The sequence below is a fragment of the Cylas formicarius genome, unplaced genomic scaffold (genome assembly GCF_029955315.1).
Source record: "Cylas formicarius isolate icCylForm1 unplaced genomic scaffold, icCylForm1.1 PGA_scaffold_10__41_contigs__length_53128322, whole genome shotgun sequence".
NCBI lineage: Eukaryota > Metazoa > Arthropoda > Insecta > Coleoptera > Brentidae > Cylas > Cylas formicarius.
This window is the reverse complement of record NW_026844214.1, coordinates 38,550,141-38,569,844: the sequence shown is the minus strand read 5'-3', so window position 1 is coordinate 38,569,844 and position 19,704 is coordinate 38,550,141. Positions and strand designations below refer to the sequence as shown.

Sequence of the window (19,704 nt, the reverse complement as noted above, 5' to 3'; positions counted from 1 at the left end):
TTTTTTACCGAAATTATTAAGTAAAATTCATAGCTTAAATTGAGTTTCTACCATATGTTCTAATTTGCAATTCTCAATGATTTTGACCGTTTCATTATGCAAAATGGCGGCATTGAGTAGTTAATAGATCATTATTTTCACGTGCATGTTTTTCCCGAAACGCTCCCCAAAACCAATCACACGAAAAAGATATCGCAACGGATTAAATTAGAATTACTTTGAATTCACGTAAAAGCGGTATTCGGAAGCCGTGATTCGGTCAAAATATTTAGACCGGATTTTTTATTGTGGACAAGCAATTTTTCAAGTTCGAGTTTAGACAAATCTGGCGCCAGCGCCGAAACGCCTATCGGCTGAAAATTCGCGCGTTCCTTTCTGCATCACTTCAGCGCTTCAGTATCGCTACGTTTGCGCTTTGCTGAAAAGGCAACGCACTTGTGTCTTCGAACGCGCGCTATACGCGTATTAGATGCGAAAGGATTTAAAACTTTTTGGAAGGTGAAATTTTGGAACTTTTGCGACAAATCGACTTGGAATAGGTAGTTGAAGTATAGAAGAGGTAAGTTGTGTACCGTTCAAATGCAATTTTGCTGATTACCAAACCATAAGTTATATAATAATTTAATTTAATATATTTTTGTGTTTCTCGGGATTCTGTCAAAAACTATTTAGAAAACGTGTTTTAATTATTTGATATCAACCTTACAATTAACTAATAAGTTGCGGTAAATAAGTTATAGGCATAGGCAACTAATAAGAGAGTTTTTAATGTTGTTTTTCTCAGTTGCTAACTATATTTAAATTTCTTTTGATTTTTATATTTGACTCTGATTTCAAAATTTTTGTGATGATAGACTGTAAAAAGTTTAGTGTATATATGCTTGATACTATATACATTATTTTATGGCATTTGCCAAACATTTTTTTTAATTCCAAATAAATTGTGTCCTTTGCGAGAAATCTGAATATTGTAATTTTTGAATTATAGTTGTTATCGTTCTTTTTTTTGTTATTTTTCATGGTTTTTGGGTATTTCTGCTATCAAGGCGCGATTCTTCAAAATACATTTTCAACTTGAAAAAGTTGCCATAAATTTTTTATTTCTAATAACTAGGAATTTTCTGAATGGAAAAATTTCGGTAGAAAGTGGTACATTAAGTAGTCTGTTAATAAAAGCATAAAAGGCGGACATTTCTTCTGCCTTAAAGGGGCGTATACAAATAAAAGTTCGGATTCTAACTATGCCATTCATTTAAATTCAGAAATGCACAACTTTGACGATAATTTTGATATTTTACAAAAAGCAAAAAACTAAATTTGTTGGAAGCTACGGAGATTAACAAAATGAGATATTCGAATTTATTACTTAATACCAATTGGATTTAAATGCTTCTCCGTTGTTAAATTTACATTTATAACCCCACAAACTACCTGTTTTTTTATATAGGTGTTGGAATATGGAATTTTTTAATAAACTAATAATCAAGACATTCGATTACACAAATTAAATTACAACAAAAAATGTTCAGATTTTCACAGTTTTTAATGCTTTTTGACAGCTATTTGTCCTTTATCAAATACAATATATATATATATATATATATATATATATATATATATATATATATATATATATATATATATATATATATATATATATATATATATATATATATATATATATATATATATATATATATATATATATATATATATATATATATATATATATATATATATTCTCACGTATTGATTCACGGATGGAAAAATGTGATGGCACGAGTTGACTTATCAAGTTCACTAATCATTTTTCGATATATACGCCAGGAAATACTCCAACATCAAAAAACAACTCTAAGTGTTTTTGTTCGGGCTTAATGGTCGTCGTTGAGTGGAATTTCTTCCTGACGTTTCGCTAGCACGGGCACGTTCTGTTATGGTTGTAATGATTCCTCTTAACAGAACGTGCCCGGAGGATGTGTGATCCACAACACCTGGAAGTAGAACTATATCATCTCAAAGAAGGCTATGAGGCCCAGGACTGCCTCACGACAAGACCCGGGTGAACAACTAACGGTTACGAGTGCTATCTACCTTTTATTCCTCAAGTGACATACAGGGTCGGAAAAATATTGAAAAAGCATAATATTAACACAATATTTAAATCAACAAGGAAAATACAACAAACGCTAAGATCAGCCAAGGACAAGAGAGATCCACTGTCATCCGCCGGAGTCTACCCCATACCATACACGTGTGGAAAGGTGTATGTTGGAACGACAAAAAGATCTGTCGCAACCAGGATAAAGGAACATCAGAGAAACTGCAGACTGGGACAAACGGACAAATCGGCAGTAGCGGAACACGCGCTCAGTGAAGGGGATCACAACATTCTTTTTGGGAAGCCAGGATTACGAGAAGCAATAGAAATCCATAAACATACAAATAATTTCAATAGAAAAGAAGAGACACTGCAGCTCAAACAAATTTGGAACCCCATCTTAAGGAACACAAGGACAGCCCCAGTAGTCACAACCACTCATACGTTAAAATGCCCCGCCCCCTCCCCATTTTTTTTTGTTAAGATTAATTAAAAAATTATTTGGTAATATTGATTTTCTATGAGAGGCTTGAACATATGTCTTATTTTATCTAGTAATTTGTAAAATATGTGATAAATAATGTGTTGCCCTGTAAATTAAATGCAAACCATACTTTTAGGAGGCGTAAATCTGGTCTTGCCAACTTCAAACGTTTAAACAAATTTAAAGAATTCAGTGGAGTACTAAAATTGCGTATTTGAAGGAAATTCTGAGAAACTATATTTATTTCTCGCTGATGTAGACGATTTTACTATATCTACTCTACATCTATTGACGTTTGATTTAAATATATTTGCCCGCCGTATTTGAAATATGTTAAAAAAAGTAAAAGTTAAAAATACTTTCAAAAAATAAATTTCTTTTGTTGAGGAAGATCGAAGTGCGCACTGTCCGAGAACATGAATGGCATTTCGCTAAAACATTCACTTTCACATATATTAACCAATATATATAACAAATTTATTTTGCTTAATTTTTAAACAAATCTACACTCGGTTTCGCAAGTAACAGTGAAAATTAATCATTTCCAGACACGAAGTCGTTTTTTATGAAAATAACGTTTACTGCCATGTGTTCTTGATCATCAAAATCCAGGAACAGAAGTAATTTATGACGGGCAATTAACATCATTTCCAATATTAAAGACACGCACCGTTGTCGTCGGAAAATGAAACGTCCTTCGTCATCAAATTGTGGTTGAGACATTTGTCGTGTTATAGATGATTCCAGATGATGAAATATATCCTCAATAAATTGTTATTACGTTGGGGAGATAATCAACGCGGATGAGACGTCAGTTCTTTGCGAGTGCGAATAACATAAGTAGAAACACCGGTTTATTTCTTGTGTTAGACAATGTTTGAGCGAAAAATAGGCCGTCGTTAAAATGTGAATTTTATTAAATCTTTGAATAAAACTTTAAAACGCTCTGCCTAGCCTGCTATTTGTTAAACTAGTGTTTTTGTTGTGTGGGGTTTTTGAAAACGGAGTAGTATATTATGCAACAAGTGCGGTAAACGGCATTTGACTCACGAGTTTATTTGACACGAGCGGAGGGATAAAATAAAAATAAATAAAATGAGACATATGTTCAAGCCTCTCATAGAAAATCAATATACCAAATAGTTTTTTCTAACGTTAATCTTAACAAAAAAAAATGGATAGGAATTAACTACTCGGGACGACCGTTGCCTTTTTTAAAAACTTTATTTAAAGTTACAACCGTTTAAAATGGTCTGTTGCAATAACATATCTAGACAGAACTCCCGTCGACGCCGTTAAACTACGTTTTCATATGTAGAAATTGGACTCTGCTGAGTCAGCATTCTTGGATCTTCGCTAGTGAGATAACTTCTCCCCCGTAAGCTTCAACTATACCGTCAAGAGGGGTAGATGAACACATTTTGGATCTTTAGGTTCTTCGACTTCTTGCTGCTGTTTCCTGTTGTATTTGGTGCATCTTGGCTGTAACAATCTTCTATAGCATGTATACAAGGATGGTCCATATGCTCGGATACTTGTAAAACTCCGAGAAATTCAGAAGTGGGTAATTTAACTGAATTTCATTCCTTAAAAGGTTTAGTTCATCTAACTTAACTTCATTTAATTTGACTGGATCTGGCAGATCAGGAAATAATATTGGCTGAGTACTAAGGTTGATTGATCTGACATCACTAATTATTGTGTGATGATCAATTTTGACGAGGCATCCTCTTGGAATTTTAGCTTGCTATGTCCCATGAAGACTGAATCTCATCCTGAGCGTTGCATTTAAGTTTAACGCTCTGTACATCTGGGACAACTAAAATCCATTGATTTGAATTTTCTAGTTGATTAACTATTAGCTGGGTGATTTTAAGTTGTGTTTTGTGGCAATTTGTGATTTGTGCTCAACAGGGCTATTTCGCAAAGACTGCTGTTATCGTTATTCTTGATTTCTTGTTGGGTGCAGACGAATAGACCTTTAGTAGCCCCCTTGCAGGGCCCATTATAGTATGCATGTTGCAATTCACTTTTTATTAAATATTTTGCACGCGGTAAAACAACCCTAAACCAACTCTCGTGTCTTATGGGGATTGAGTAGAGATGAAAGTAATCGAAAATTATTGGATTAGTCATTGGTATTCTCAAAAGGTAATTGATTTTATTATTCAAAATAAAACAGTCAATAGTAATTAATTTCTCAAAAATAAAAGTGTTTTCTAACGTTACAGGTATAATCATTTGGTTTTTTCCAACTTTGGTTTGCAAAATAAGAAGTTCTTTAAATAAGTCGTTAATCTTAATTATACTTGGGTGAATAATTTTCAATTTCGAGAAAGTTATTGAATTTTCTAAGCCTTGTAAAATTGATAAAATTACTTCATAGGTGTTGATCATTTGTACCAAAATATCTTTAATCATCAGTGCGTTCTCCCTATAGGCTGACTTTTGAACAATAAGAGCTATTTAATTGATCTTTGAGTATTTGTCATTTTGACACATTTTCTGTAAAGTCTGATTAAATTTTATAAGAATGTTAAGGGATAAAGAATTTTGTTTTAGAATGCCTTCGGCTAACTCATTTCGGTTGCGCTGCAAGTTTTTAATAAGCTGTTCAGAATGCTCGACGTCAGATGCGTCAAGATTTCCTGTAATAGCCCTAAAAACAGATCCGAGTGCATTTATTTCAATCCTAGATTCCAAAATGTTTAGAAGTTTAAGATAATTTTGACTATCATTGTAATATCCCGGGTGGCTGGATATTATTTTTGAGACATTTTCCTTTTTTAAATATAATTTATTAGTTTCCAATATTATTGGATTTAAATCAAAATAATGGATTAAAGTGTAAGTGTATTCGATTGATTTTGCATTTCCCAATTTTACTGGCATAATTCGGGGGTTGTTGTCCAATTTTCTTAAAGTTATTTCATCATAAAGGCCACAAGTGAGGCCGGCAAGCCTGAAATGTAAAATCTAGTGTTAACGGAATTTAATCAAAACTGTACGTGTTTCTAAGAGTTTTTTTTATGTAATTTTGCTTGCGTACCTGTTGCTACCGTACGTCGCTCTGGGTTCGCGGATATAATTTCAGAGGATTTTGAGAATTTATATCCAAGTTTTTTGCGTTCATGTTTTCGTATATACACCTGTTGGTTGGCTTGAAACATGTCCGGACTGTCACGGGTTTCGTTTCGTTTTTCAATTATTTTTGTTTTATTTTCGATTAGATCTTGATTGATTTTTAATTTTTCTTTATGTTCACTTACGTAATTACTTAATAGTAACTGGTCCAGTTTTTGATCAAAGGGGTCATCAGAAGTTATATGAGCATTTATTATGTCAATGGGTTTTAATTTGGTAACGGAGTGGACAGAATGATTGTAGGCTAATATAGCATATATCATTTTACAATATATCGGGGATTTTTGAAAGCCTTGACTATTTAATAATCGAATGTGCTCGGCTAAAGTAAAATGAAGTCGCTCGACATTGACGTTTGATTGCGGATGGTGGTACGAGCAAAAATGAATTTTTATTTTATGTAAGCTTAGTAACTCTGTAATAACTGTATTTTTAAACTCGGTACCATTATCAACAATTATTTGTTTTGGTATACTGTGGTGAGAGAAAAAGTTTATTAAGTTATCAGCTATCTCGGTAGCTGTGGCAGATTTTAAACAATAGGTTTGCGCATATTTTGAAAAGCTATCACATAAAGTTAAGAATTTAGTTTGTTCTAAAGCGTATGTATCTAAAAATATGGTTTCAAAAGGACGAGAGGCGGTCGGCTTTTGATGTTTACTGGATGCCTTTCATATTTGGTTCTTTGGCAAATTTCGCATTGATTGATATAGGTTTGTATTGATTTTTTGAGATTTGGCCAATAATATTGTGCTTTGATTTTTATTTCAGTTTCGTCTATACCGCGATGATTAGTTTTGCTCTCGTGATAATTTTTTATTATTTCAGGAATGTGAATGGAATGAATGGAATTTGTGTAGTATTTTTGCGGGGGTCTATAAAATGGCCTAATATCAATTGGACCGGTGCTGATGCTGATGTTGCTGATGTCTAAAACGATTTGAGTTATGCCCATTAAATCGCATATTTTCTTTGGAAAGAAAATTTTGGAAATGCTGGTTATTATGTTTTAAATTCTGAGGTGGCTGATTTTGAACTACTTTGGTCATATTTTGAAAATATTGCGTGTTACTTTCTTGCATTACAAATGTTAATGCTTTCGACATGCTATCAGGTTGCATACATCTAATGGTTGTACCAATAGGTTCTTTTAAGCCAGACAAAAATGTTTTCAAAGCAAGGTGGTTATAGAGTTTACGTTTTATTTGTTTTGCTTCATTAGTCGTTTCATGCGTATCAATAAATGAACAAATCAAATTTAGGATATGCAAAACTCGATCGTAAAATTGAGTCGGTTTTTCATTTGGCTGTTGGCGGAGCATCACTAAATCTCTGTTAAGACATGATTCGTTTCTTTGGTCCGCGAAATTTCTATACAAAATATTTTTTAAATCATTCCAAGTACTGGATGTTTGAAGATTGATCACGACTTTTGTGTTTCCTTTCAATTTACTAATTAGACAATTCAACAAGTAAATATTTTCAAAAGAGTTAGGTTCTCTAACATTATAAAATTTATCAATAAAAGTTTGACAAATAGTTAGGTATCTAGATAAATCGTTTGGGTTCCCATCGAATTCTGGGACGCAGTTGAGATATTCAGATTTAAAAGCAGCCATACTTATAAGAGATTCACTAAATTGACTGTCTGATTCTAAATTATGTTTTTCAAAAATAGTTTCCAAATTTGTTGCGAAATAATTTTTCTGACCTGAGCTGGTTGAAGGTGTATTATTACTTAAATCGATAACTAACGTTTCAATATTATCAATTATTTTATCATGTTTCGACATTAACAAATAATTGCAACTTACAGTACTAGATAGGGCGCGGTTCTGGTCATCCCTTCTATAAGAACAAGACTTCGATCGGCGATATTGGTCTTCACAAAAATTCTTGTCCTTGCGAAACTAGACGATATGGTTTCTAGTTTCCGATGAACGTGTTCTGTACAGGTCTTCGATAGACTGGGGTTTTCGATTTTCAGAAATCCACTCTGTCAAACACCAATAGGTCCGATTTCCAATTAATCGATGATACGAAAAATCGACGTCGCGACGCGGTGCGCTAGTCAATTTCTGCAAATCCTACTGCGACTGCGCCAATTAACTACTCGGGACGACCGTTGCCTTTTTTAAAAACTTTATTTAAATTTAAAACCGTTTAAAATGGTCTGTTACAATAACCTACCTAGACAGAACTCCCGTCGACACCGTTAAACTACGTTTTCATATGTAGAAATAGGACTCTGCTGGGTCAGCATTCTTGGATCTTCGCTAGTGAGATAGCTAAGGAAATCTTTTTTTTATTTTCTAAGCGGGTGGAAAGCTTGTTTCGACATTTGGTGTAGTCAATATCACTCAATAATAATTTAGCTATTATTCATAATAGTCTGATTGCACACCATTTGCGACAATTGTAAACTTTTATGAATTAAAACTTCTGCCAAATTAAGAGGTATTTTAGCTCAAACTGAAAAAGTTAAAAAAATATACGTAAGTCCAAAGTCAACTGGACTATCAAAAAATTATGATTTCCCTTTCCCCGCAACTATCTGACTCAGTTTGAGCAACCATTTTTGATGATTGTAAAATATTTAATTTGTTTTTTGTTGTTGGCGTATTTCCTAAAGTATATATCGAAAAATGATTAGTGAACTTGATAAGCCAACTTGTTTCGGAGCTATTTTACGGTGTGATTCGCAAAAGTGTGCAATTTGGAAAAACCCTTCACATTTTTATTTCTGAAAATGGAGAATTTTGTGAAGGTGAAGGACTTTTAGGATTTTTTAGTGATTCCACCTACAATTAGTTTTCAAGTTACAACACAGCTTGCTATGGCAATTTTTTAATACCTTAAACTTTTCATTAACTAATAATCAAGACATTCGATTACACAAATTAAGAGTGAGTTTAAAAGTTTACCGATCGTGTTGCATACTATACTTTTTCTACGACCGTTAGTTTTTGCGTACATTTTCGCAAAACACGAATACATTCACTGACATGACTGTCAGAATTGACAAACGTCAAAATTCAAAGCGTGGGAAATATCTCCGAAAACATCCGATTGCTCCCAAACCCGTACGGTAAAATCCCGGAAATGTCCGAAGTGGCTCGGATTCGTGGGAAACGAAACTGACGTGGTAAAGTGACGCTTCCCGCACGCTAGATCGGTGAGTAATTAGGTATTTTACAGACGGGAGTAGAAAAATATTTTTAATGTACTTATGCAAGATGGATTTATTTTCAAAAAGTCACACGAAGGCGCTTACATTGGAGCTCATGTTATTAAAAACTTGCTTCTAAATTGTGCGTGGAATAGCGGTCACTTCAAGCATATTAGTCTTTAACTTAGGAATCGCGGTTAGTTTATTGCAATACACTCTATCCGGGGATAGAGTTGGCCGCTATTTCACACGCAGAGCAGAGAGTTTTTAATAATGCGAGCTCGAATGTAAGCCCCATCGTGTTATTCTTAGAATTTTTGAATTGCTCAAAGATTTTTGTCCCACGTAGCTTTGCCCCGAAGCTAAACAAAATATGACACATTCTGCATCACCATGTGAAACTTAATTTGCTCACAAATTTTTGCTTATGACAAATTTTCCGAGGTTAGGGACAAACAAATTCCAATTTTTTATTTGTTTTTTTAAAGCTATTCAAATTTCCAATTCTAATTTATATATCACGTACCTAGCATGGCAGCGAAACGTATGAAAATCCTGAGAGTGCAGTTTTCGCAGTTTGCGAAAGCACTTTGGATAACGCCTCAGGTGACGAATTCCAAAACTCAGTCCGTGAGCCATATTTGTTAAAGCGATGTTAAAAAGGTCACCCTCAAAGCTGTTTAAAATTCTATAGAGCAAAACGCGATCACTTCCAAGATTTTTGCATGGAAAGGATGGTAGGTCGGTAAGATTTAATCGCGCTGGAGTTGCGACACGTTTTCTCAAAGAAACTGGTCACGCAAAAACTGAATACCCCGCTTCAACCGGGAAGCGTCAAAGTGTTAAATTTTCTATTAGAAATAAATGAAAACTGACGGAAAATTGGAGACTGTCTATATGAAAAACCTTAGGTTTATGGAAACAAGGCGATTTATTAAGACAATTATCATTAGGCGTTCTTAGATGCAAATTTTGCGAAAAACGGATTGGCGATTTTTTTTCTCGAAAATCTGACATTGCGTATTTTTTCACTCTTTAAAACTCCCAAATTCGCAATGCATTAATTTTATGTCTTTCGATAAAATATCCAAACTCGGAAATTTTATTTCAAACTCAATTATCTCGTTGGAAACAGAATACCATAAACAAGGATACTTCGCACCCTCGTCCGTCTGCGAAGGCTGCTTTTCCTCGTAAAGCAGCTTGGAATCTGAGCCGTAACTTTATAAAGCTGGTTTCCCGCTTTTGCTTGTTCTATCACACTCCTGCGAACTATGATACTCCTTTCGCAAATAATTAACATTTCTATTTGGGTAGGTATTTTAAATTATAAGCAGCTAATCTGAAAGTCCATACAGCTTATTTTCAAAGTTAAATAGTATTTATCTCGTATCAGGTAAAAAAAACACTGCAAATAAGTGACTGATCTTCATATTTTTCTGACCAATCTCTGCCTTCCATGGCTTATTCAAGTCATACTGAAAAATTAACTCTAGGTCTTCCTCTCTTTTTCTTTTGCTTTCATTCTTTTTTCTATTCGATTCCTAATCAAAGGTCATCCGCATTTCAGAGGAAATCATGCCGGTGACTCCCTGGCCACCGGCATGAACTTTAGAGCATCAGAACCTCTGTTGGTCTGGCGAGGTCAGTCATTAAAGAACTCAGAAAAGAAAATTGATGAAAAAGAAAACTGACGAGAAAGCGAAAGAATCTGACTACATTCAGGAAAAAACTGTGCACGAGCACGGACCATTGTTTACTTAACAAACATCAAAACACACACACATATTCTGTGCCAATGTTCTAACCTCTTTAGGCGGGAAGTCATGCTGCATGCGTCCTCTATGGCAGGGGTCGGCAACCTTTTTCGAGCAAGCCATTTTCAAAAGTGCTTTTATATCTTATAAGAAATATCAATACAAAATTATAAGAAATAAATATAGAGAATTTTGTTTTTAATTGACAAGTTTCGGCTGTCCGCACAAAAAGTAGCAATGGGACGAGGGTTGCCGACTCCTGTTCTATGGCCTTAGTCACCTGGTGGACTTTAGGGTTCACGATTCGAAAATTTATCTAAAATGTTGACTGGCTTTATCATATCAATGTAAGCAGATAATATTTATTTATAATTGTAGAAATATAGCCGCGGGGGGTTCACCGGCATCAGCTATGAGAAAAAAAGTCTACGGTAATCAGAGAGAAAACTATTGGCGATATCATCGCATATATGGAGTCATTAGGTCTGATGTTCCAAGAAGAAGCACAATGCGCCGCAGAGGCCGAAGTGGCGTGGTGTATATTTACAAATATAGATCATGATCTTTGTTCAGGTTTCCTAGATTTTTAAGCAATTTGAATCCTCGAAAAAATCTTAATAGTTCTGTGCTTTAATTGAATAGATAGCCTAACTTTTGTTGGCAGTTCCTGGAAGGGCTCAGGCATTCATTTCTGGTATATCATTTTAGAAGGAACTTGAAGTTCTAGTACATAACACATAAAACGAAAATTAAATGAAAAAGGTTCATAACGTCTATGTGCGAAACTCTTTAAAATGACGGTGTTCATAAGAATTATGAAAAGTATGTTTTATTTCAAAGACGGCTGTGTGTTTCATTTAAAATGGTATTCAAGGAAAATGCCCGAATCCTTCCAGGAACTGTTTGCGAAATTTCGGTTTCCTGTTTAATTAAAGCACCGAACTCTTAAGATTTCTTCAGATCATTCACAGTCACGCATAGATCCAGTATCACCCTGTTATGGGCTTCGTAATTATTCGTTTCCTTTGAAATATTTCCACTTCTACTTAATAGAAAACTAGCTGTTATTCTAACAATATAAGAAACAAAAATTTCTAATATAATCGTCTTGAATAACACTTTAAGCAAATTTGAAAAATATGCATTAAAATAAATTTTCTATGTGCTGGGGAAAGTCGGGTATCATTTTCCAGATCAAGTCATAACGCATCAGCATCAACGTCGACAAATGAAACGGAAAATGAAAATATTCCAGTTTCTTCTGTATATAAAAATTGGGCAATCGATTGTGGCGAAAACCCATTCGAAGACGGCAAAAAGTTTGGAATTCGTTCCGTAAATCTAAATTATCACGTTGCATCTATAACAAAATTATTCTTTAAATAATTTTAGCGTATCCGATTGCGATGCTGGATCAATATGCAAAGTGACCCCGCCAATAACCAATATTCCTTTAATTGTTTTTCTTTGACAGATCCATAAAAAACATATAATTCCATATTATTTCTAAATGTAACTGTTTTGAAACAATTAAGATTTTAGTTAATATGCAATTGGAAATTTTGGTTACCTACTGTACACTTTTCTCAGGTTATTTTGTACCTATCGTCTGCAATTCACAACTACTAACTAGCTAGCTAGCTTCAGTTATTATCTTTAATTTTTATAATTAATTTGACAGTGATCTCTGCAAGGGATAGTGAAATACTGCCCAAAGAAATTCAAATAATCGATTTGATTAGGTACACTATAATAATTAAACTGAGTCCAAAAAGGGATCATATTATCGTTCGCGAAACCATTTCGTACGTTGTCAAATAGATTATGGGAGTGGAGAAATTCAGTTAAGCGTCCAGGGGATTTTTCGCTGACAAAATATTTTCGCTTTCATTAATATACAGCAGACTGACGTAATCGGTGGGATAACTTGGGTAAATAAAGGCTTGTGGAGAAAGTACATTAACGCCTCATACGGGAGGGGATTATTCGTACAGATCAGATATTTATAGATTCGACTTTATAGATCCTTGCCTCTGAGATCGACTGAACAATCCTCGTTCTGCTAGATTTCTATGAATGTTAGAAAATACTCTCCGATGCGGCTGTCGTCTTTGTTGAAACGTTTTTCGTACCCCCATTCAGCGGCACACATGTTTCCATTGCAATATCCGTAAATAAAAAATCAAATTAAAAAAAAACTTCACAATGTGAACAAAAAACACGATAAATGTCAAACGAACAACAAAATAACAATCTTATCAATTTTGTTTTTTTGTTTGTTTGAAAAATAATGTTTTCAGCTAATTAATTGATTAATGAAGATAATTGATAATTATTGATACCAAATACAACTGTTTCACAGCAGCGAAATAAATTACACAAGCTAACAATTTTAAAACTTTTGAAAATTGATTTCGATCTGACATTTGATTCTGCATAATTTAGACTTCCTAAATTTAAATCTGCATTTTCTCGTATCACTTAGGGTGTTTAACATTAAACATTAAAAGAATTAAATGAAAATCTCGATTGATTTAAATACTTTTTTTATTAGTATTGAGTTAGTTTTGATTAGTTTAAGACCAAGACCAAACATCGAATTAAAAAATCTTAATCAAATAACAAAATCCTAAAGAATAGATAAGTTCATTTATTTTTGGAAGATCTTTCCCTTTTCGCGAAAAAACTTGGTTTAGTGGATTTTCTTGCATATTCATTGTTTTCTTGCATATTCAATTCAATGTCAATTTTTTTGCATATTCAATTCAATGTTCATTGCAACGTTCCATCGACCTTGATACTACGTTGCATTTTATATCTTGGTGGAACCTCCCACCTTGCTCCTCAATCACGACACCAAGATGTATTTTATAATGTCTTTGTAATTTGGATACTTGTTATTTGTTGTTTGTTGTCCAGATTCGAGAGAATTCACAAAGCCTTGATCTTCAATTAATCGCCTTATTTGAGGACCTACAAAAATTCCTTTTTTTAATTTTGTATCTTTATTTGACGTACCGCATCATCAGTCCGAATTTAATATGCAACGGTGATAATAGAGAGAATTCGTGGATCAATAAGACTGTCATGAAAAATATTTTTTGGTCCGGGAGTTAAATTAACCCTTTTTGATCAATTCCTTTTCACTCAATGTTCTGATTGAAAAAATAACTGTGGTTGTTGAAAAACACTCCACATATCAGCCACATCATTAAGGGTATTTTTATTTATTTCAGGTTTGCAAAAACTGGTGATATCTTATGCTAAATGAAGACTAGAGGTTCGGATAAACAAATTTTTTAGTATTATATCCACGAAATAGCAATCATGGTGGTAATTTGTTGGCTCTTTCCATATAATTAAATTAAATTTATTTACCACAAAAGAACTACACACATAGCAATACGTAGCTGGAATATTTTTACAAAGTGTTGGATTCATTATTCCGCAGTCTTGGATAGCGTGAGTGTCTACACCAATTCAGATGTCATGATCTGTGGTGATTTTAATATAACTGGTGCAATCTAGGTTAACTCTAATGACAAATTGTGAGTTCAGAGTGCAGAAGCAATTACATCAGCCAATTTATTGTGTTCATGTTGCAATTATCTCAGTCTTATACAAATGAATCATTTATCTAATGGGTATGGTGTATCTTTGGATTTAAGTTTTTCGAGCATGTGTGACACTAGAGTTTCTTATGCCTATGAAAATTTGTCAACTAACGTAGGTGCATGAAATTAGTGTTCTTGATTCGGGTCTTAAATATGCTATTTTTTAATATGATTTTAAAAATTGTAATCTTGTTGCAATTAACGATTATTTAGTTACCGTGTCTTGGAATGATGTTCTTGATTCTATGTTGATCGAACTGTAGATTTTTTATACAGTATTCAGTACTCTGCTCTTGAACTGTTTGTTCCCGATAAATGACTTAGATCTCGAAACTTTCCATCCTGGTTTAGTAGAGAACTGTAGCAATTAATTTTGCACAAAAAATAACTCGTTCTAATATAAGCAATGAGGTGACATTGATGATTATGCAATGTTTTCGTTTGTATAGAGATAGGTGTAAAGTTTTGCGCGAAGATTGTTATAACTTATTTTCAAATAGAGTAAAGACCGAAGTCATACAAGTCCTAGTCAGTTTTGGAAACATATACATACGATGCGTAAGTCTCAATTTGGAGAATGAGATTCCTGGCAATGCGTAACTTATTTAGGAAACAGTTTTCATTTATATACAAAAAACACAAAGGGAATGTTCCTGACTATAAATTTGACTATTTTTTTGGACTTAAAAAATCATAAAATCATTAAATATTGGCGGTCAAACTAAATAATCACATGGCCCAGACGGTGTTGCATTTATTTTATTTAAAAAATGTGTGTGTAAATTGAATTCACCTCTCCACCATATTCTTAAAGATTCTCTATTTTCTGGTGTTCTTTTTGATTACTTTAAAAAAGAGAAGCAATGTTAGTAACTATAGAAGTATATGCATGCAATCTGTCTTTCCCGAATTTTTTGATACCCTATTCTGCAAGCATTTTTCCTGGCATTGTAAAAAATAAAAAAAATTGTGTGACAAGCAGCATGAGTTTTTTCAGGGTGAGTCTGTGATTAACATGCTTAATTTTCACTAGGTTTTTTTCAAAGTTACTTGACAGAGTTAGTCATGAGCATTTTGTTCGTAAATCTCTGGATTGGGTGGTACTTTGGTTGAATTTTTTCACAGCTTTTTAACAGGGCGCATACAGCCGGTCCGAATCAACAATTATATTTCCAGAGAATGGTGCACTCGGGCGTCGCTCGGGGTTCACATATAGGTCCAGTTTTCCTTAATTTGTTTATAGGACGTCTGAGTAATGTGATTTTGTATTCTGAACATCCTCCCTTTGCAGATCATTTTAAATTTTATAAAACAATTGAATCATTTATTAATCCTCGGCTTCTTCAGAGTGACCTTAATAATGTCAGTTTGTGGTGCAAAGAAAATGATCTGGATCTAAAGGTTGAAAAGTGTTTTAGAATTACTTGCTCTTGCGTAACTCACAATTTTTCAAAATAAATATACTATTAACAGCACAACGATAGGGTATGTCACCAAAGTTAGGGACCACATTTGACAGTAAACTGGCCGTTTGGTTTGGAAGACACCCGTAATAGTACACTGTTCCCACCCTATTGTTTTATTGTTATTGCTCCTTAGTTAGATCTCCACTTGAGTATGCATAGGTAGTCTCGACTCCACATTAAATATCTCACATGGATAGATTTAGACTCTGCAAAGGACAGTTCTGGGATCCCCAGTATATAAATCCGGTATAAATGTCTGCAGCAACTATCACATAAATTAGGATCTGCTATTTGAGCTTTTATGATACATGGTCTAGAAATTAGAACTCCTGCGATATCTTGACGTTTTATAAAATTTTGAACGGTCCGGCTCTCTTCCAGTCCATTGGTTTTATAATCTATCAAAGATTTCAGACCTTCCCAATGTTTGGTATTCCATTCAACGCGAATCTTGAGATCATTTAACAACTGGTGTCTTGAAGCCTTTCCTGACGGTCCTCGCCTATTTAAAACAAAATTAAAGTACAGTAATACTTTTTTTTCTGTCTCTTTTTTGTTTTTATATTTTTTATATATTTATTTTAAAACAAGTTTTTTAGTTAAGTTGATGTTTTGTCATGTTACTATTTTTATTTATATTGCATTTTTTTAATTCTCTTGTCGGTTGAAATAAATAAATAAGTGTAAATGACAATTTTTTCCAATTCATTTTCCCGTTTCTCAGAGAGAGAAAAGGTAGAGTAGATAGAGGAAACCTATTCCCTGAAGTTTAAGTTTAATTTCATCTCAAATTAGTCTATTGGCGAATACATTCCGTTTATTTGGAAACCTTCAGAGATACAATTTCACATCTACGATAGCATTACATTAATTTGCAAATAATTTAGATGGTAGTTTTTTTTAAATGTAGAACTAGCAATTGTAATTATTAATACAAATAAAATCAAATTATTTTCTATTGTTGCACGAGGTGTGAATGTATATTTTTAAAGCTGAAATAAACACGCCACACATATAAGTAGTAGCTTAGGCTCATAGAATCACCAACGGCCAAGTATTAAGACACCTGAAAGAAAGCTGGCATTCATTAAGATAAGGAAAACTTATATAGAACATAGAACTGTAGGACATAATGCAGGAAGAGAAACTTGAAAAAAATGTCGAATTGTTTACTGGTAAAATTGAGAGAGGCATTTAAATCAGTGGAGTATTTAATTAGTCAGGGAAATCAATTTTTTTATCCTACAATTTTCTTCTATGTAATTCCAATCGATATATATCCACCTACTTTCAGCACAGTGAGGGTGTCAGGAAGTACGTCAAATAATAATGCTTCTAGAATAATAGAAACCTTCAATCGGCTTTTACGATGTGTCTTTTAATAGAGGCAGCTTTCTTTGTCTATGCATTTTAAATTGGAAAGTATAGTGCGGTTCATTCCAGTGGTGTAGCTGAATATTTCAGCCGCTCTCAAATTTAGGCCGTACAAAATTTTTATATATTCTAAACATGAATTGAATTTATGATTGTGTAGGCTTTAATACAAAGCGTTAGGAACAAATTTTAAATGTACTTTCATATAATGTACAACAAATACAAAAGTGGTAAGCGATTGCATTAAGGAGATATACGTAATAACCAATTAAAATTTCATCGGGCGTCTCCACTAAACCCCATTTTAATTGCTACAGAATATTATACCGAAAGATTGCTGCGCAATTTTGCATATTGTTTACGTTTCCGAAGTAAACGACGCCATTGAAATCGAGAGAATCGGTTACGTTATGCACTTAATCGCATTTAAGGTTGTCGCTCGATTTTCTTTAATCGCCTAATCGATTTTCCTTATTCGTCGCTATTCTTCTCCCCAACCGAAGTTTGAAAACAATCCCATTACAAATTTGGTGTAAAACAGCTGGCAGATCTTGACACCTCTTTTATCGCTCTATTCATTCGCTGACACCTTTAATTTTCTTGTCAAATTCAGTTGAGGATCGAGGTCGTTTATACCCCGGATAAATGTTTTCCATTGGATGAAGGAACAGCTTTCTTTTTAACGATACATATCGTGATGTTAAGGTGTCAAGTTCATGGTAGTAGGAATAATAACACAGGTCTACAGCGATTTTGATGTTTAGAAGATGTTTGCTAATTGGTACATTTTGGGGGCCCCTTTTCCAAAAAACGCCATATTTTTGCTCTATTATTATTGGAAAGAAGACATTGTGTGCAATCCAAATAACTTTTGTTATATCTGTGATAGCTATGTCGTAGTAAAGCAAATTCAAACTATAACTTGTGTGGTTGTGGTAACTGGTTTGTGGTGTAAAAATTGGCGACCAAGACAAGTCCTGAGCTTTTCATACCGTTTGTTCCGTTTGCGTTGAAGTATTAAGAAACTGGCAAAAAGGTAGGAACAAATGTTTTTTTTATACTCCCGTTTGTAAAATACCTAATTACCAACCGATCTAGCGTTCAGGAAGCGCCACTTTACCCCGTCAGTTTCGTTTTCCACGAATGTGAATCACTTCGGACATTTGCGGATTTTACCGCACGGATTTGGGAGCAATCGGATGTTTTCGGAGATATTTCCCACGCTTTGAATTTTGACGTTTGTCAATTCTGACGGTCATGTCAGTGAATGTTGTGTAACGGTCGTAGAAAAAGTATAGTATGCAACACGTTCGGTAAACTTGTTAACTCTTTTTTAATAATAAATATTTCTTCTATTAAATGTGGCCGTTTCTTCTGAAAATGCTTGCTTGCTGGCACCACGTTCAATGAGAGTCAAATAAACATTGTTTATAACTTCGTTAGTATCAATAGAATAGTGTTTTCTACCTTTGGGCGGGAGCATCTCCTGAGATACACTATTTTGCATAATTCGCACACGATTCAACACACGCTGTATTTCACACGAAATAAGAATGATTACTAATAAACTTAAAACTAAGTAGTATAGCAAAAATTATTTTCCATTACGGACCACAATTTTACCTGAATTTAAATTCCGAAACTTTAGGTAAAAATCTTGTTGCATTTTTTGTTAATGACCACCCTTGGATAATCCCACTCAAAAGCAATTGATCACTTTCTTATATCTATGAACAGACCATACCTGGTAGCAAAAATGTGTTAAGATATAGTTGACCAAGAAAAATTTTTACTACCTCCTCTTCATATCAAACTTGACTTAATGAAGCAGTTTGTTAAAGCCCTATACAAAAATCGACAGTGTAGTATCGTTTTTATTCCTTTAATATTTGCAAAAAATCTTACGTTATACAAATAAATGCATATAATTTTTGAAATTACTTTTCAAAATAAAAACATCTGTCAAAAAGTTTAATTTTGTAGATCTGTGTAATTAATACATTAAAATTTTAATATTATCGACATCAACCATGTCGAATGATTTTGTTTGATTGAAACTATCACATTTTTATCGTTATTTCGACATGGTGGATGTATGTTGACTTAGGTTGAATTCGAAAACAAAAACTCTCTTAGACCCGCGACCTGTTACGCAAGCTCTATGCAATTCCTAACCAGAATATATTTTACATGTAATTTTTCAAGGCAACAGGATGATTGGCGAAACGTCAGCAAGATCGACTCAGCAAAAACCGATGCCGGAGGAATGTTGAAATTTGGTAAAAAGTATATTTTACACCTTGAAATTTTTCATAACGCAACTTGACATTTGATAATGCCCATTGGCATCAACAGCAATATTATTCACACTTTTGAGATCTTTTACTGAATGTATGAATATTTTATTTTAAAATTTGTGTGCCCTTATACCTTAGTCTCGAGTTTGTTTACGCTGAGCGGAGGCAAGCGTAACGAGAATAAGTTTATAAACAGACGTTTAAAATCTACAGAAAACATTACTCCCGACCTGTGATTAAAGTACCCGAATCGCTCGAAGTGACTGCGACAGGGTTTAATCAAGCTGATATATTAAAG

At 33.7% G+C, this 19,704-nt stretch overlaps 1 protein-coding gene across 1 annotated transcript in view; it reads left to right on the top strand.

Moving 5' to 3' along the window:
• Nucleotides 1–419: 419 nt before the first annotated feature.
• Nucleotides 420–19,704, top strand: part of LOC132702078 (QRFP-like peptide receptor) — a 143,509-nt gene continuing 124,224 nt past the window's right edge. Inside the window, exon 1 of the mRNA XM_060670498.1 lies at nucleotides 420–559. The gene's annotated coding sequence lies outside the window, so the exon portion shown is untranslated. The remainder of the gene's footprint in view (nucleotides 560–19,704) is intronic.